Below are 19,138 nucleotides of genomic sequence, written 5' to 3'. Positions count from 1 at the left end.
AGCTTCCCCATCGCTGCTTCTTGGGTGCTGCCACCTTGCCTCGGCCCGGCGGCTTCCTGCGCCCCGATGCCTGCCTGCCGTTCATCTCCGGTCTGCTTTTTCATCCCAACCTCAAGTCCTTACCTACTGATGTTTTTCATCGGTTTTGCTGGTTTCCCAAATGTTTTCTGATTCCAGTTTATGGACCTCTGCTCTACCGTCCAGGTCCCACCTATCGCGAGCTCTGGGTTTATCTCTCCTTTTTGTGGCTTCTTGAGGCGAGAACCTAGGTCCGTGCCATTCACCCCTTCGTGGTTTGTGACTCATGGAGCCTCACTGTGCCGGGGGCAGAACAGCCAACCAGCTCTGCGTGCGGCACGGGGACACCTGTCCTCGGGGACCAGGCTGGGCCGCCGCATCCCGCTGCTCCTCCCCTCACACGGGAGCCCCCGTGACCAGCGCCGCCACCACAACGTGGAAGACGAGCTCCATTTTCATGGTTTTAAAATCACGGTGGTGGTGGTAGTGGCGGTGGTGGTGGTGGTGGTGGTGCATGTGTTCTCTGGAACACGGCAGACACCCGTGGTTGTGGTGCACGGCTGCTCAGGCCTCGGCGGACGGGGTCAGCTCTCCTTGGAGCCGCTGTGCTTGTGACCTGGGCAGCTCTGGCTGGAGGTCATGGAGCACCCGTGGGGGACCCCTGGGGGCCACGGGTGACTCACCATCCAGGACACGGGGGACAATGAGGGCCCGTGTGTCCTTCTCCCTCCTGAGGTCCCTGACCCTTGCAGTCTTCCTGTCCTTTCCGAGATTTCCTGTGTGTCCTTGGGTCCTGTCCCAGGTGCATCAGTGCCAGGGAAGCACCTGGGAGGGAGGCGTGAGGTCCCTCCCCCCAGAAGACGTGAGGTCCCACGGATCTCTGCAGGCCACCCTCCAGGGCGCGGCGGGCGACAGTCTCGGTTGGCCCTGTGGCCACCCTGTCGGAGCTCCAGGGAGTATCTGTCCCCCTTGGACGATGACAGGACGTGCCTGCGGCCGGGGGAGCTCAGAGCCACGTCCCCGTCCCCCAGGTGTGGACTCTGGGCTCCCGCTGAGAGGCCTCACCGCCAGTATTTTCTCCCCGAGCCCCGGGGAGCCCCGAGAAGCCGGAGCCCACAGTGTCCGCGGCCACGCTGGTGGAGCCAGGTGCCTCTCCCGTCCTCGCCCCCGCCCCCGGCCCCAGCCCCCGCTCCATCAAGGGCTCCTGCCTCTGCGAGGACGTCCCCAAGGTCACGGTGCCAAGGCCTGGAGCTGCCTCAGGACTACCCTGCCCCTCAGTTTGGGGGAATCTCCACACAGTCGCGGTGATGTTGTTGGCCCCGTGCCTTCCCTCCCGGCATTTTCTGAGATCGGTTGACGGTCTCCTGACGGGCGTTCGGGGTCAGAGGCAGAGGAAGGGAGACGTGTGTTCACTGGGCCATAACATCTTCGTTGAAGGACTGTCATGTACTTGGCTGGTGAACCAGCCCAGGGCCCCCCAGATCCCACATCCACAACGTGCAGGAACGAGTCGTGTTTCGGGAAACGACCGAACCGCTACCGCACAACCGCGTCTCATGTGCTCATCCTGGGGCCCCCGAGGGCTCCTCCGAGGGCTCCCCCGAGCGACAGGTCCAGCCGCGTTCTCACACCCCCCAGCAAACTACACTGGATCGCTTCGGCCCCTGAAACCTTTCATTCAAAGCCGCGCGGGGTAATTTCACGTGTCTTCCCTACCAAGGGCGCCCGTTGGAGGGAGCATGAGGACGGAAAGCTTAGGTCATCGGGAAGTCCGCGTGGCCTGGGGCTTTGAAGAAAGCGAGCGAACAAGGCGCAGCCCCGATCGATCGGGCCCCAGGCGCCGGGCTCACGCCTCACTTACACGCAGGACTTCTGCAACTCGGGAAGATACTCATCAGCCTTGCTGCAAAATTTGGCTCGTTCAATAGGAATTGTGTGAGGCAGGAAAATACACGACGACGGCCAGTGTGTCCTGGTCACTCGACCCCGAACGTCCAGCTCGGCCACATGAGAGCAGACGGCTGAGGGGTCACGGTGCTGCGGGCAGGACTTGCATCGGGGCGGCGCTCGCCGGGCTATGCAGGGGGCGAGCACACCCGCAGGCCCGGCCGCCTCCAGCCCCCGCCTCTCCCGACTGCCCGCCCATGGAACTTGGTCACAAAACATCAGGGAAATGCAGAGTCACCGTAGGAAAAATAATGATGCAAAGTCTTGTATGAGCTCTGTCTCCCACCCGGGGAGGGAGCCGTGTGCCGGAATCAGACGGACGGGGAGCCCCGGAGCTGAAGGGTCACAGTCCCTACAGCCCGTGGTTGCAATCGCCGAGGCAGGGTGAACGTTGTTAGCAGAGTGACCCAGGGGACTGAGAATAAGTAGTCAAACTCCCCAAATTTATTCTTGTAGAGCACAGAGATGTGGGAGGTTTTACAACACAATGTGGATTAAACTCGTATTTTTTTAAAATCTGTCCTAGCCTTTGACAAAACATTTTTTTTAATTTTCATAAATTTATTTTTTATTGGTGTTCGATTCAAAATATTTTTCTTAATGAGACACCCACCCCTCACAGAGAACGATGACCTGGGAAAGGAGAACAAGCAGCTTAGTTAAATCCTTGGAATTCGAGGGGTGGCGAGGCTGGCCCGGGGCGCCGGGGGCCACGGGGGGTGGGGTGGCTTCCCGGCCAGAGCTCTGGACTCACGCTAAATGATGAAAACTTGGAATTCTTTCCTTCCGCAGCTTCTCATTCAAGACAGCAGACCCCACATTAGGTCACTCCCTTCGGAGCGTAGGACGTGTCTGGCTTATTAACTTCCTGCCTAATGGGTCTTGCTACACAAATTGGACTCTTCGGGTTTTATTGTCTCCTAAGGGGATTACTGCTGGATTATGTTCATTTACTCTTTTTCATTCTGCATCTATTATTTATATGAGGAAATATTCCTGTTTTTCTTTCTGAAAATCCTCAGTTATTCCTGGCATTGGCAGAAGAATTTTTGTCAATTTTATAAATGGCCTATTACTGTACGTTTCGTAGCCAGAACCCCATGTGGACGCTACTGAAAGTCAAGATTTACACTGTACAGTAATTAAGGCTGACAGTGGAGATACAGGCTATTGCCTTTTTATTTCCCCGTTTGAGATCCTGTGCGTGGAGAACTTACCCTGGGGTGGTCAGGACGGGGGGGAGCCTCTGCTGCAGGTCCCGGGGCGCCCAGGGCAACTGCCTGGGTGGGGGTCCCTCCATGGCAGGTGCCCCCCCGCGGCCTCCTCCAGTGGGTCCCGCAGGAATATGATGGGAGCGGGGTCTCAGGTCTCCTCTGTCTCCAAATCCCCGGGGTCTTGTCTCCAAGTCCCCAGAATCTCATCTCCAAGTCCTTGGTGTCTCGTCTCCAAGTCCCTGGGGTCTCGTCTCCAAGTCCCCGGGGTCTCGTCTCCAAGTCCCCAGAATCTCGTCTCCAAGTCCCCGGGGTCTCATCTCCAAGTCCCCAGAATCTCGTCTCCAAGTCCCTGGGTCTCTCTCCAAGTCCCCAGAATCTTGTCTCCAAGTCCCCGGGGTCTCATCTTCAAGTCCCCGGGGTCTCATCTTCAAGTCCCCAGAATCTCGTCTCCAAGTCCCTGGGTCTCTCTCCAAGTCCCCAGAGTCTTGTCTCCAAGTCCCGGGGGTCTCGTCTCCAAGCCTAGGCACCCCCAGCACCCCACGAATCTTCCCTCTGCCCGACCCCTTCTTACTTTCCATGACTCAACTTGCGTGTTGCGTGTACGTGGTCTTCCCGACCTGCTCACCTGCCGGTGCGGGACACACTTCAAACCTGGCTCCAGCATTGACCCCACGTCTGACCCCACGTCCTCCCGGGCTGAGCTTGAGGGTGGTCTGGGTCCCGGCCGCTCCTCGCCCTTCCTGCCCACCCTCCATGGGGAGGGACCTTCTGCAGCTGGGGGCCCCCCCAGGGGCGTATCTGATGCTCCTATGAATCGTTTGGCTTATGAACATATAAATAAATGAACAAGCAAACACATTCAGGGGAGTAGTTATTCTGGCCACTTCCAAGCCAAAAAACTATGATCTGCTTTGTTTAGAAATCAGATAGAGTCGGGCATCTGGGCGGCTCAATGGTTGAGCGTCTGCCTTCGGCTCAGGTCGTGATCCCGGGGTGCCCAGGAAGTGGACACCAAGTCGCCTGAGTCCTGGCTCATCCACGACCAGCAGAGCGAGCCGGTCGGGTCACCTCGGGCTTTCGCCGGGATCTCAGGGAAGGAGGCACTAGCAGGGCCCCCGTGTGGGGCTGCTGTGAGCTCAGACGCAGGCGTGACTCGCTCCCAACTCCATGAGGAACCTGCCGAACTTACTAGACTGGTGCCTCTTAGCAGTGTCCTCCGTTTCCTCTTAAAATTTTGAAATTCTTAATTGAAGATATAGACCTTTTATGTGGACTGAGCTAGGGATGTGGTCAGCTATGGAAAATGTTAAATTCCATTTCCAGAAGGAAGGACAGCTGCGTGGTGAGGTAGCCGTCCAGCCGTGGACATGCCAGCGACCCTCCCGCCCCCCTTTGTGGGGACCTGGGGCCCGTCAGTCATTCCCGGTATTTTAGAGCCTAACGGAGAACACAGGTGTCCTGCCTACCTCCTGCTTCCATGAAGTGGTTAAAGCAGTTGTTCTAAGAGCGTGGAACGTTCGGCATCAACTAAGAACTCTCTCGGGTCCGAGGAGGGGACGGTGGCCGTGGCTCCCCGTCCAGCAGCACATACGTGCACAGGCGGTGGGATGTGGATCTAAAAATAAAAAGTGTGTTTCTGAAAGGTGCGGAGGCACAGCACGCCCGTGTTGGCAATGCAGGCTCCCGTTCAGGGCCGCCCGCTGCTGCTCGGGCCTGGGGGACACTCGCAGTCCCCCAAGCGGTGGCCGCGGGCTGGGGGTGGTGGTGGCCGGAGGGAGGTGGGGGCCCGTAGGCACCTGCCGAGGGCGACGGAAGGGGGCGAGGCCTGCACTGGGCTGCCAAATGTAACCGGCCGCGCAGGGGCCGTCCCTCCTCCCTGCACCTGTGCTGCAGCGGTGGGTGGCGGAGGCGCCCTGAGGGCCAGAAGCGGGGGCTGCGGGGAGGGAGGACCAGGAGCCTGGTCCTGCCGCGCACCCTGCTCCCCTCCGCGGGGCCTCCCTGCAGCCCACGGGGGGTGCCTGTGGCCCACATCCTTTCCGCAGCCGGAGAACCAGGCCGAGTGGCGGCCGAAGTCGCCCTGAGGTCCCACGGGGTCTCCAGTTGCAGGGTCTGCTCCCCGCGCCGTGGGCTGGGCACCTCAGGTCGGCACAGCCTGTGTCGTGGGGTAGAAACGACCGGAAGCCTTTCCTGAGGCTGCTCCTGGTTAGGGCGGAATGTAGGGCAGCAGAGCGGGGCTCCAGGGCCGCGGGGGGCTGGTCAGGTGCAGGGCCGGGGACAGGGTGCTCCATCAGTGCTGGGAGACCACTTCCTGGGGGGGCAACCAGCCGGGGTGGGGGTGACGGCCGCCCCGCCGACCCTGGATGCGCCCCTTGCTGCTCGGGGGAGGCCCCTGCCCTGGAAGAGCACCCTCCCCAGGCGTGGAAGTGGGCAAAGACACCTGCCGGGTTGCAGCACACGTGCCCAGGGAAGGGCAGCCCCCAAATGTCTCTGACCTCTCGGTTTTTCAGGCAAATTCAAGCAAATAGGTGCAAACTGGGGAAAAAAAAATTGCCAATGACTCGTTGCATTCTCACATTAATATATGATTACGGATTCTTGGAGCTGGAAGTTGGAGATGATGTGAGTAGTTGAACAATCTGACCGCCACTGCCCCATGGAGCGATGACTCCCTCCTACCCGCCCTCAGGGTGAGGGCCGCGGCGCCGGGGGACGCGGGGTGTGAGGCGGATGCCCCCCGACTTCCCAGGCACTTGCAGCGTGTCGGGTGATGACCTGCCAATGGGCGGGCGAGACCACCTGTAAGACGGTGAGTAGGGATGTGCCTTGGGGTGACTGCAAAACAGACTGGGAGTCGGATCTGCACTTGGTGATGCCGATGAGCAGAGCCTGGTTCATGCTTCATGGAAACCCCGTGGGACGTTCCCCCAGAGGCTTGTTCACGAGCCCAACAGGGTGACAACAAGAGCGTGGGCCCCGAGCAAATCCCAGAGCCCCCCGACATCCCAGAGCCCCTGCACCCCATCGTGGGAACAGCTGCGTAGCCGGGATTTTGCGTAATTTAAATGAGGAAATAACTTTACACAGCTTCCTTGTTTTAATTGGGGCCGTTTATAAACACACTGCCGCGACCCTTTCTTTGAGACCATAAACCAGGGAACGTTTCCTTATTGCCTCCACAACCTTTCCAAGGGGCCTGAACACATTTGGGGGAATGGTTTTGGGCACTGAGATTGCAGGGTTGCAAAAACACTATTCATGAAAATACTAGCATCAAAACACCTTTTCATCCCCCTAAAACGAAAACGAAAACAAAAAAAAAAAAACCAGTGCATTCCATTAAACATTAAAGAAAATGCATGAAATCATTTGAAACAGAACCGTGGTTTTCCAATTCGCTGCCGGTCCCTAAAGGGACATTATCTTTATGAGCACCTGGAAGATGCTTGATGATGTGTGGCTTTTGCCAAAACAGCGCCTCCCATTCCGGTATCGGGGGATTTACCTTCCTCTGCCATAAAGGCTGGCTTATTAACGCTCAGACCAAAATCCAGGGAAGTGATTGCAATTGAGACAGAAAAAGAAGGGGATTTGGAAATAAGAACATGGACACCTACGTAGAGAGCCAGGGATCTGTGAAATTGGTGTCATTAATCTGGTATTTCACTCGGTTTTGATGGATCTTGATGTGCGTGCGCATGAACGCGGCCCCAGGGACCGCTATCTCACTGTCATGGAGCATCGTTAGGATTCCTCCCAAAATCAACCCCAGGAGGACATTTCAATAAACCAGAATGAAATAACCAGGCAGCCCCTGTCGCCGCAGCCCACAGCCGACCGCCGCGGAGCCGCGAGCCAACCGCGCTGCTCAGGCCACCACCCTCACCTCGAAACGCCTACAAACGCGTGTAACCAAAACCCGGGCTCGGCGTGAAACCCGTGCGGGACCCGGGGAGCCTCTATCGTTAGAGACGGAAGAGAAGGACGGGCGGGGGCGTGTGGGGAGAGCGGGTCGGGAGTTGGATCCGCTCACAAAGACGCCGAAGAAGCCAGAGACTGGATGACCCAGGGGACACGACTTCCTTGAAAAACAGGGAAAACTCAATATTAGTTTTTAGAGACGCAGCCGTTGCAGCTGGAGTTTGAAATCAAGGAACATCTCTTTTGAATGGAAACAGAAGACGCTGAGATTATGAACGTTAGAAAATAATCCGGAGCGTGTGTGGCCTGGAGCAGCGCCTTGGGAGTGACGGGGGAAGCTCCTGACCCCGGGCCCTGACGGGGAGTGGGGGGTGGGGGGTGGGGGGTGGGGGTGGGGGGGACGCCACGACCGGTCCCCGGAGCTGCTCAGGCTCATCAGATGTACGGGTCGGAGCGTCCTCTTTTATTTGTACTTTTATGATTGCAACAGGCTGTGATTTTCTCTCAGTGATAAATTCAAGATAAGAGGACATACGCGGAGCGTGCAGAGGCGTGTGCGTGTGAAGAAGCCGCACGGATGCCCAGCCCTGCACCTGGGGGGCTGTGCGGCGAGGCGGCAGCTCGGGGCTCACGGCCCCCTGCACCCCTGACCCTCCAGCTCCTCCAGCTCCTGCTACTGACCCCGGTGACCTTGGCTTGCACCACATCGACCCCCGTCGCCCCACTGCATCCTCAGGCCTCCTTGTGGGTTTCTGACTTTGTTCAGTAACAAATTCATGTGGGTGCCTACCCTCTAAGTCGTAATTTATGAGCCTTTACATTTATGTCCAAAATTCTGCTTTGACAAATGCCAGAATTGGCACAGAGTACATTTTTTTCTAAATCCATGAAAATTTAATAGTATCATTCACTTCTTTTTTTTTTAAATTTCAATTCAGTTTGCCAACATGTAATATCACACCCAGTGCTCATCCCTCAGTGCCGTCCTGGGCGCCCTGGCTCCTGATCCCGGGTGACAGGTCCAGCTCCCTCCCCTCCCCCCAGCTCACCCCTCCCTCCCCTCCCCCCAGCTCACCCTTCCCTCCAGCATGTGTCAGAAGTCCAATGGGTAATCTAACTCACATTTACGATGTAAATTAAATGTAAATCTACAATGTAGATTAAACATCTATTAAACTTCGTTTTTTTAAATGCGTAGCCATTCTATGTTTCCTAAACTTGAAATAATCAAATTAACGTCTGGAGTGACATATTCACGAAAGGTGTCCCCAGGACCCACACCAGGCGTCTGACAGTGGGAGTCACCACCAGGGAGCGCGCCTCCGGGCACGGCCGCGGGCACCGTGGCCTCCGTGGGACAGCAGCTCATGTGCAGACTGAGTTGCTTTAAACACACGTTCCTCAGGGACGCCCACCCGAGCCCCCCCGATCTGCACGCCTTCGGGGCGCTCCCCACACCCTGTAGCCGCCAAGCGGAGCTCGGAGCCCCGGCCCCGGGCCCCACGCTGGCGGAGGTCACGCTCGCTTCTGACGGTGGCCAGTCTCGGGGAGGGATTGTCCTTAGGAAAGGGGTTTCTGGGCGCCCCCCCCCCGCCTCCGGTGAGCTGCCGTGAGCTTCCGGCACCTGCTGCTCACATGCCGTCGGCCCCGCGTGTCCAGACGGGAAGTGTGCCGATGGAGCAGCCGCTGCCCCTGCACATCCAGCTCTTCACACGCGCTTATCGCTTGTTCTTAACACAAACTCCAGTTCGCCCCCGAGAAAGCCATGGGAAACCGTGTCATGAGATGACCACGGAGAGCCCCCCGCAGCCCCGCGAGGCGCCCACAGGGCCGAGGCAGCAGCTCGCGCGGGTCAAATCCTAGAGACGCGCGATCTTGGAAGGAGGTGCGTTTGCTGGTGCTTGTGGTCATGTTGTAGCTCCTGCAGTTGGGAGCTCATTACCTCTGGAATCTCGATTATTCTAAGTCAAAGTGACACAATGCTCTTTTAATTAAAAAACACAACTTTGGCAGATTAGGAAACCAAAGAAACGTGCGGCGCTGTGCTCAGGCAGCAGGTGGGAGGCCGGGGCAGGGCGGCGACCACGTGGCTTCCCTGGGACGCGGTGCAGGGACGCGGGGCCTCTGGGTCGGCTGGACTCCGGCGCGGGCAAGGACCCTGCGAACCCCTCGTCTACACCCTGCCCCAACACCGAAGAGTTCCCACCGCCTTCGTGAGCGTGCTGCTATTTCTCACCTGATTAGTGCTGAATAATAAAAATATTTTAAAAGATCTTTCAAATGTGCATATGCAACCTTATGCATATTTTATGAAAAATACCATAATATCAAAATATCATCGTCATATTTTATGAAAACCAGTCTGTGAAAATAACCGAATAGTTTCTATCATATTTAAAAACTTCTCTGACCTCTCAGGCACAATTAATTAGAATTACACAGAAAATTTTGGTGTCAGGTGTATCTTTTAGGTCTAACTGTAAATATAGGACACGACACTTTCCTAATTTCTTTAAAACCTCCTTAGTTTCCTTATTTATGAAAAAGGACAATAGAACACACAGTCCTGTGAGGACCCACAAGGTGCGAGGCCTTAGGTACTCGCTGACCCGCGATCATGTCGGGTAGGTGTCTCCCCGGGAACCCATGGTGACCTGCGCCTTCCGCCCACCGCAATGGTCTCTGTCACAAAGACCAGGGCGGCAGGGAAGAGGTGCTCAGTGGCGGGATGAAGGATGCGGGATGCTCACGGTCAGCGCGGAGCTCGTGATGCCTGAACCTGCTTACCCAACATGTGAGCCTCCCTGCTGGTGGTGTCTCCGCCAACGTGCAGACGAAACTCAACTCAGACACGACTCTTCTAGGATCACAGGCTCTTAGAGGCAGCAGGGGCTTCACAGGCGTCTGCTGTGGGACCCTCATCCTGACTATGGGACCCTCATCCCATCCGTGGGACCCTCATCCCATCCGTGGGACCCTCATCCTGACTGTGGGACCCTCATCCCACCCGTGGGACCCTCATCCCATCTGTGGGACCCTCATCCCATCCGTGGGACCCTCATCCCATCTGTGGGACCCTCATCCCATCCATGAGACCCTCATCCCATCTGTGGGACGTTCATCCCATCCATGGGACTCTCATCCTGACTGTGGGACCCTTATCCCACCTATGGGACCCTCATCCCACCCGTGGGACCCTCATCCCAACAGTGGGACCATCATCCCAACTGTGGGACCCTCATCCCAACTGTGGGACCCTCATCCCATCCATGGGACCCTCATCCAATCCGTGGGACCCTCATCCCATCTGTGGGACCTTCATCCCATCCGTGGGACCCTCATCCTGACTGTGGGACCCTTATCCCACCTATGGGACCCTCATCCCATCCGTGGGACCCTCATCCCATCCCTGGGACCCTCATCTTGACTGTGCAACCCTTATCCCACCTATGGGACTCTCATCCCATCCGTGGGACCCTCATCCTGACAGTGGGGCTCTCATCCCGATGATGGGACTCTCATCCCACCCTTGGGACACTTATCCCACCCGTGGGACCCTCACCCCATCCCTGGGACCCTCATCCCATCCCTGGGACCCTCACCCCGTCCCTGGGACCCTCATCCCATCCCTGGGATCCTCACCCCATTCCTGGGACCCTCACCCCAGCTGCTCTCCATGCACTCCTTCCTTGCAGCACCCGAGTCCACGCAGTGGGCTAAGTAATTCAGCAAAGTCGACCTTACAGTAACTGAGGCGTTCCAGGGTCTCAGGTCTGTGAGACCATCGGAGTATTTGCCAAACCTCAAAGTGGGAGCTAGCGTACCCCACAAACCACTCTCGGCGCAGGAGCGGCGTGGCTTCTACGCTGTTCCCTTCCGATTCAGTGCATCTCAACCGGCTGCAGATCTGAGCGGATTCTTAGGGCGAAGAGCGAAGATCACGGGCTGGCAGGTTGCCCCTGGGATGCAGGTGGCTTCACCTGGATGCGCACCGCGGCCTTGCCTTCCTTCTCTGGGCCTCCGACGACCTCAGGCAGGGGCTCCAGTGGGGATCCGGGCCCCCCCGGGGCACCGAGCTGCCCGTCTCACAAGTGTTGCCTGAGTCCACCACTCACGGGCACACGCTGACACTGCTGTCCCCTCCTCCACGTGCCTGCAGCCCAGGCGGGAAGTGCAGAAAAGCCTCAACCTGATGGAGCCCGTGTGACATCGCAGCGGCTCATGGTCACAGCCCCGCAGGAAGGAGCCCGCCCGGGGCCCCGACACCCCGCCGCCCCGCTGCACCCACCTGCACCTCACCCACGGCACCCGAAGGGCTGAAGTGAGCACAGTGTTTAAAAGAAATTCTTCATTTCATTCTTTAGAGATTTTTTTGTGTATTTTATAATGAAAATGATATTGGAACCGCTCTAAAATAAACACACCTAAGAATATCTGGGCTCTCGGTCAAAAATCACGGCAAACACTGATCTACGGGGTGAAAATCAATAATAAATGCCTCTCCTGACTGGGGCTAGATCGCCCCAACCTACGCGAACCCGAAAGCTGCCGCTGATGCTCGAGGGGTGGGTGCGCACCTGGAGCAGACACACTGGTGCCGCATCATTCATTCTCCACCTGGAGAAGTGCCGGTTTTACCCAGAATGTGAACATGGGAAGTAGCTTCTCTCAGGGGTGCTCCTGGGCAGTGCTCCTCCCAGTTGCTCCTCGACGGTGCTCCTCCCGGGTTGCTCCTGGACGGTGTTTCTCCCGGGTTGCTCCTGGACGGTGCTCCTCCCAGGTTGCTGCTGGGTGGTGCTCCTCCCCAGTGCTCCTCCCGGTTGCTCCTCCGGGTTGCTCCTCCTCAGTGCTCCTCCCGGTTGCTCCTTGTGGGTTGCCCCTCCGTGGTGCTCCTCCTGGGTTGCTCCTCCGTGGTACTCTTCCTGCATTGCTCCTCCCTGGTGCTCCTCTTGGGTTGCTCCTCCCCAGTGCTCCTCCCCAAGTCTCAGCCTGTGCACCTGCTGCTGCGGGCCATCCCACCTCCCTCCTGCTCTGCTGACCGCATCCATCCCAACCCCCAACCCCAAGCTTGGGTCTTTTTGATCCTGACACCCTGGAGGGTTTCTGCTCCATAGCGGCCCCGCTGGCACCCCCGCCCCGCAGCCGCTCCCCACACACCGCCCCCTGCAGGTTCCTGAGGTCAGAATCCCCCGCAAGCCTCTGGGCCCTGTGGTTCCGAACCTTCTTCGCCCTAAATCACCGCTGTGAGCACCACTTGTACTGTGTTTATATTGCATTACACTTATATCATATTAGTCTAATCCATTCGACACTAACTTATAGTAGAAACCTCATGAAAGTGCAAAAATGTAGTGTAAATGTGGGTATGTAGAAACACATAAAAAACATGTAAAGTGCTTAAAAGGAGCCACCTCTGGTTAATTAATTATTTCCTTCTTTGGTATAGTTTTCCTTGCTTTCTACCAATTTTAAAATAAAATACGTTAATTTATAATCAACAACTGTGAATATTACCCACAAAATAAAAACCAAATGCAGTGCACAGGGCATTCTTCTGGGTACTTACTTAAAACCAAAAACCGTTAGGAGTAACTAGTTCCAAGTATCTAAAAAAGATGCACTAGCAGGGAAAATTAAGACAAATTCTCACATATTCAGGCTGATTTGATAGATCCATATAATTAATAAAAACACTGGGTCAACATTAAATTGTAAAGGTTCAAACCGGAGAATCAGGTTTGGTGGCCCTGGGCTCCCCCGAGAGGAGATGGAGGCCGAGGTGTCCACGCCGGGGGCGGCCGGGGTCCAGGTCCTGCTGGCGCTCTGGCGACCAGGCTGGCCCACCAGGTGCACTCCCAGGTCACCGCGCGCTCCCACGGCCAGCCCACGGCTTCCTCTGCGCACCTCAGCTGGCACCCTCTGCCTTCGCAGCCAATCCCGTCCCGGGGCCGCGGCGAGGGGCACCCTAGTCAGCAGGACGGCAACAGGCGGCCCCAGGAGTGGCGCGCTGGGCCTGGGCCTCCCCTGGCCACTCTGGCCGGGCGCGGCGTCTGGAAGCTGAGTGGCCGTCAACCACAGATGCCTCCTCCTGCACCACCTCTGTGGTCCTCTGCGCCCTCCCGCACACCTTCCCTACCAAGCCTGGGTCAGCTTCCCTGCCCCCCACGGACCTGATTGTTGATCTTTGCCACCACCACCCCCACATAGCACGTCCACCCCACTTCTTGAAGATGGGAAACAGGCCTTGGGGCCCTTGCTCGCGTCCTTTGTTGGTGTCTGATAACCACTCATGTGCCCCCCAAGGGACATAGTGGCCCTACCCTGGCCACCCCCTACCCCCCGCTCCAGGTGACTGGACCTTCGCTGGACGTCTGACCCAGAAAGGGTCGATCCCGGTCTCTACCCCAGCATTTATGTGTGTGGCAGGGAATCCAGGAGCAAGACGGGCAGACAGGCCCACGGGCCACGCAAACCTGTGCTTTTCTGAGCATTTGCTGAAATATTTTCACATCACGTAGTTGCATATGTGGAAAGGATGAGCTGAGGAAAGCAAGTCTGTGCCATCTGCAAGCTTGCCCTGGAACCAGATGCACTGAGAGAAGGAGAAAGAAGGGAAAGAAAGAAGAAAGAAAGAAAGAAAGAAAGAAAGAAAGAAAGAAAGAAAGAAAGAAAGAAAGAAAGAAAGAAAGAAAGAAAGAAAAAGGAAGGAAGGGAGGGAGGGAGGAAGGAAGGAAGGAAGGAAGGAAGGAAGGAAGGAAGGAAGGAAGGAAGGAAGGAAGGAAGGAAGGAAGGAGAGAAAGCAAAGAAAACGCTATAATTTGTATTATGAATCCCAATAAAACCTAATTCTGTGTGGAATGAACACGTCCAAGGGAGCAGGTTTTCATCACTACTGCTGTCCCGTAGGCGGGTGGCCCTGGCACCGCAAGGTGGGTGGAGACGGCGGTGGAGTGGCCTCCCCTGGGATCTGGCCTCAGGAGCAAAGCCAGCCAATCCCCTATGAACAGGTTCACCACAACCACAACGCTGCTCACCTTTTTTCCTGGTTTCCCTTGTTTGTTTGTTTGTTTTTAATTTTTTTTAATTTTTTAAATTTTTTTAGAGGTAAAAACAAGTAGGGTCCTGGAACTTCTCCTTCCTAATAGTACAGACGGGCCTTCCAATAAGAGGACCTGGAGGCCTTGGAATCACTTAGGAGTATATTGATTTGTTGCTGACGTCCTAGTGCGGCGCTGGAATGCCAGCCCTGCCTCAAAGCTCACTATTTAATCCTCCGCGGACGGTTGTTCGCTCTCGGAGCCAATGTTCACCGAATGCCTCAGGTAAGCCGAGCTCCGCAGACATACCAGCGAGCACGGGAGCTCAGTTCCTGCGCAGACGGAGCTCGAGGTGCAGCGGGACGGCCCGCGGGGGTCGGGCAGTCGCAGTAAGCGCGGTGGCCGCTCGCGGGCAGGTGCAGGCAGCCAGCTGTCCCTTGAGTCGTCGCCAGATGACAGGTGGACGCATCCTAGATGGGCTCGCTGGGCGCGTGGGAGCTCTACTTCCAGTTCCGTAAACCCCGCAAACCTGAGCAAAACAAAAGTGTTGGAGGTGCGTGTGGCAAGGACTGTAAGTGGGCGGGTTTCATCTGCTGCCGCCTCGGGTGGCGGGAAGCCGGGGCCTGCGGGGACGCTGGACCGCCGGCGCCACTGCGCAGGGCTGGATCTGTGCTCGGCGCACTCCCTTCTCGGGCCGGGATCACTGACCAAAGAGCAGGTCTCTCGTCGCGTGAATAACCGACCGCTCGGTCTGTAGGTCACCCCGCCACGGGGACTCTAGGGGGAAGCCGCTCATGTCTGTGTTTCCTGAACCTGATGATCACCATCGTACACGTTACTAATGTGATAAATGCCAGTTATAAGAATGACTCCGTGCCCGAATCTACGGCTACGCCACATCCGAATTCAGTACGGCCGGGTCACCGCCAGCGGACCCGCGGAGACGAAAGTCTATTTCCTCCTAAAAATAGTGGAAAGCTTTGGCTTTTAGTTGAGACTCATCAGAGCAACGGAGAAGATATGAGACTAAAATTTACATAAACGTGGGAGCCCCTGGATGATGAACCTCCCCCCCCGTGGGACCCAGAAAGTCTCCAAGAAATGGATTACAGGGTGCCATGATCAGGGCCACACCCCGAGGCCCCTGGTGGAGCCAACCCCAAAGGCGAGCGTAGGAAAACCCGCTCCCTCACTGACCCCGTATTATCCACCATCCCTTTCACTCCCCACGTGAGACACACGGCACCGGCTGCGCATCCACAGGCTCGCGAGTGCACGTGCAGCCTCCGTCCACTGCTCCGCAGAGGCTCGTACCGCGGCCACGTGGGCCGTAGGGAGACAGGAAGGCCCGGGGCTCCAGAGAGCTGAGGGCCCAAGTGGGCTGCGGCTCTTGTCATGTCCAGTCGGCACGACCGGCTCTGCCTGGGATCCCGGCCCGAGCGGCCCTGCCCTGCGGCTTGGCCCCGCACAGCCGACACCCAGGAGCAGCGTCCCTGGAGGGCTTCCCTGCAACCGCGAGGGAGGACGGGCAGTGATGTCACGGCCTAACGGGCGAATGCACCTGGCACCCTGACCTCCTCTGCGGGGAAGGGAGTCTCCACTCTTCCCATTCTTCCCCAACGAGAAGAGATTGGAACGTTCTGCGTCACAGCAGGAGGCCGACAGCCAGATACTGTTGGGGTGTCGTTCTCCTCCATCTACCCTGGCGGGCAGCCACGGGCACCGCCGCGGGGAGCAGGCTGAGCATCCCCTTCCTCCTGTGTCCACCTCCGCCTCTGTCCTCACCTCTCGGGACCTGTCACTCATTCCCCGTCTTGGAGCCCTGCGCACAGCCCGCCCCGGGGCGCTCTGGGTGTTGGCTAAGACAGTACGTGCACACCTCACGTGCCCCCTCCTGGGTCACCGTCGGTGCACACCCAACGTTTGATCTTTCTTTCTGCCCTCGCTCCTTGAACCTATCGCAGTCAGAAATATCCGGAAAGGGAGCAGAAGCCTGGCATCCCGGATGCTCCCACCAGGAGCATCATCCAATCCTGACTCGGAATAATGCTGGTCAAGAGTCCTCCTCGTTCTCACCAGAAATAAAGGTAAGTATGTGAGCTGAGCCGGTGGTGTGTTAACTCGCTCAACCGTGGGGCCCGGAGAAACGTGCATAGCTGATCACCACTGTGTACACTGCGAATATACAGCCTGTTTGTCAGGTATTCCTCAGCGAAGCTCAGGGCTGGAGGTCGGGAGGGAGGTCGGGAGGGAGGTTGGGAGGGAGGTCCGGAGGGAGGTCGGGAGGTCAAGAGGGAGGTCAGGAGGGAGGTCGGGAGGTTGGGAGAGAGGTCAGGGCAGAAGGTCAGGGCAGGAGGTCTGGAGGGAGGTCAGGCAGGAGGTTGGGGCAGGAGCGTGGGAGGTCGGGGTGGAGGTCGGGGTGGAGGTCAGGGTGGGAGGTCGGGAGGGAGATTGGGAGGGATGTCAGAAGTGAAGTTGGGAGGGAAGTCAGGACAGAGGTCGAGAGGGAGGTCGGGAAGGAGGTCAGGAGGGAGGGAGGTCGGGGCGGGAGGTTGGGGTGGACATCAAGAGAGAGGTCGGCCGGGAGGTCGGGAGGTTGGGAGAGAGGTCAGGGCAGAAGGTCAGGGCAGGAGGTTGGGAGGGAGGTTGGGAGGGAGGTCAGGAGGTCAGGGCAGAAGGTCAGGGCAGAAGGTCAAGAGGGAGGTCAGGTGGGAGATTGGAGCAGGAGGGTGGGAGGTCAGGAGAGAGGTCAGGGTGGAGGTCGGGGTGGGAGGTCGGGAGTGGGGTTGGGAAGGAGGTCAGGAGGGAGGTCAGGAGGTCAGGAGGGAGGTCGGGGCAAGAGGTCGGGATGGAGGTCGGGAAGGAGGTCAGGAGGTCGGGAGGGAGGTCAGGAGGTTGGGAGGGAGGTCAGGAGGTCGGGGTGGAGGCACGAGGCCTCGCTAGGGGGGCCCGCTTCAGCGTTCAGGGGCATCAGGCCTCAGGAGGGCGCGGGGGTGGCGTGGATTCCCACAAGGTGGAGCAGACAAGAGAGGAGACAACAGCCGTGTCGCCGCCTCTTCTGAGCGTGTGCGGGGACCTGTCTTCGGGCCTTTCCTGCTGTTTTAAGTCCCTGAAGGGGAAGGAAGCCGTTCCCTCGGCCGCCGGCACCCGCCAGTTCTGACCTGCAGAATCCATCCGCCTTCAAGGCCGTGGCTTCCCGTGCGATCACTGGCACAAGATGATGGCATCTGGCAAGTTCTGTGCCGGCTCAGGGACAGCAGGGCCCGAGCCGGGGCCGTCGGGGCCGCCTTGGTGCCGCCCTCCACCCGCTGCGGTCGCCACTCAGCCACGCTCGGGCGCATCGGTGCTCGTCCTGCCTGGGAACCTCCCCGCCACCCCGCGGCTTCGGGGCAGAGGGCAGGTCCGATTCGAGGCCGGGATCTAAGCAACAGAAGATGAAACCCGAATTCACCAGGTTAAATCACAAACTGTCGCGTGCACAGGGTTTAAAGACAGAGTTTAGAGGGAATCATGGGCATTTGCATATACCCTGGCAACACCCCCAAATAAAGTGTGGGGTACTTGCCTCACCCCAGAAACGCCCCTTCTTTTTTCCAGGCACCCCCATGACGGAGGCAAGCGCCGTGGGTCTCTGACTCCACGCCAGGCCGAGTGTGGGGTCCTGAACGCTGTCTACACTCGCTTCTCTGCTGCAGCTCACGGCCCACGACGCTGCGGGTGTCAGCCGTGTGCTGTCCTTCGCCCTCAGGCAGCCCTGTGCGGTGGCCTCGCCCCAAGGGGCTGGTCTCTCTGGTCGAAGGGATCGGGATGTGTCTGCGGCCCTTGAGAGCACACTGGCTGCAGACACCCCCGTGCAAGTCGCCCTGAGACCCTGAGTCTTCACGGCTCTCCGGTTGACCTCTCGGAAGGGGCCTGGCCGCCCGTAGGTGCTGGCGGACCCGTGTGCAGGGGGTGGGAGCTCGTCACGCCCCACCAGAGACGAGCAGCGACCCCCGCTCCGCAGCCTCACCCACGTTAGCTGCGCCTGTGTGCCTGCTTCACTCACACCAGGTGCGGGTGTCTTCTCCGGGGGTAACGGGCTGCGAGCGGGGGTCATGAGCATCCCCCACACCCGCTGGCGGCCCAGAAAAGGGACCCTCTGCTCAGAGGGAGGTGCCGGGGGCCTCAGGATGCAAACATTCAGGAGGCGGGGAGGGAGGAGCATGGCCAGGAATCCGGGGGGCTGCACCCCGAGAGACCAGGGCGCGGCGGCAGGTGGCCGCAAGCCCAGCAGCTCCCCAGTCAAACCCGCGCGGTGACAGGGCCGAGTCTCCCATGAGCGGAAGTAGCCTGCAACGACCGGCCTCGTCCGGCATCCCCTTCCGGACCCCGTGCCCTGGGCTCCTCGACCACTCACTGCCGCAGTTGAGGACAATGACAACCTGCGAGAAATAACTCTTTTTTTGACTTTTCACCATTTGCATTTGTAACAGGCAAGCGGAGTCTGCGTGACTTCTGTATCTACTCATTTGTCGGTAACGGACACGTCACACGCCCAAGTCACCTTCGTGCTGCCAAGAAGTAGAGCAAATTCTGACTTTATGTGGAATGTGTCAGCGTCCCTGGGGGAAATGGAGGACATCGGACACTCGCACCAGGACGTGCTACCCCAGATCGGAGGCCACGGTGATGGCGCTGGACTCGTCATCCCGACAGGGCCACCTGCCCGCTGCTCAAGTGGGGGGTGACCAGGGTTGCGCCTGACGCTTACAGTGGGGCTCAGACCTCCGAGCCTCCAGGAAGTGCCCCAGGGCTTCCGGGCGGCCCGTCTCCACCTGCACGTGATTCCGCCAGACAGACAGCGGCGTCCTGAACAGGATGTGCCCAAGAGCGCGGTCGGGTCCACAGGGACAGCGCAGGGGCTGGGGTTGGAGGGAGACGCGCCCGGGCGCCTGGTGGCCCAGGGGTGCAGCGTCTGCCTTGGGCTCAGGTCGTGGTCCTGGGTCCTGGGGTCGAGACCTGCGT

The sequence above is a fragment of the Canis lupus genome, chromosome 17 (assembly GCF_003254725.2).
Source record: "Canis lupus dingo isolate Sandy chromosome 17, ASM325472v2, whole genome shotgun sequence".
Taxonomy (NCBI): domain Eukaryota; kingdom Metazoa; phylum Chordata; class Mammalia; order Carnivora; family Canidae; genus Canis; species Canis lupus.
This window is presented reverse-complemented; position numbering follows the sequence as displayed.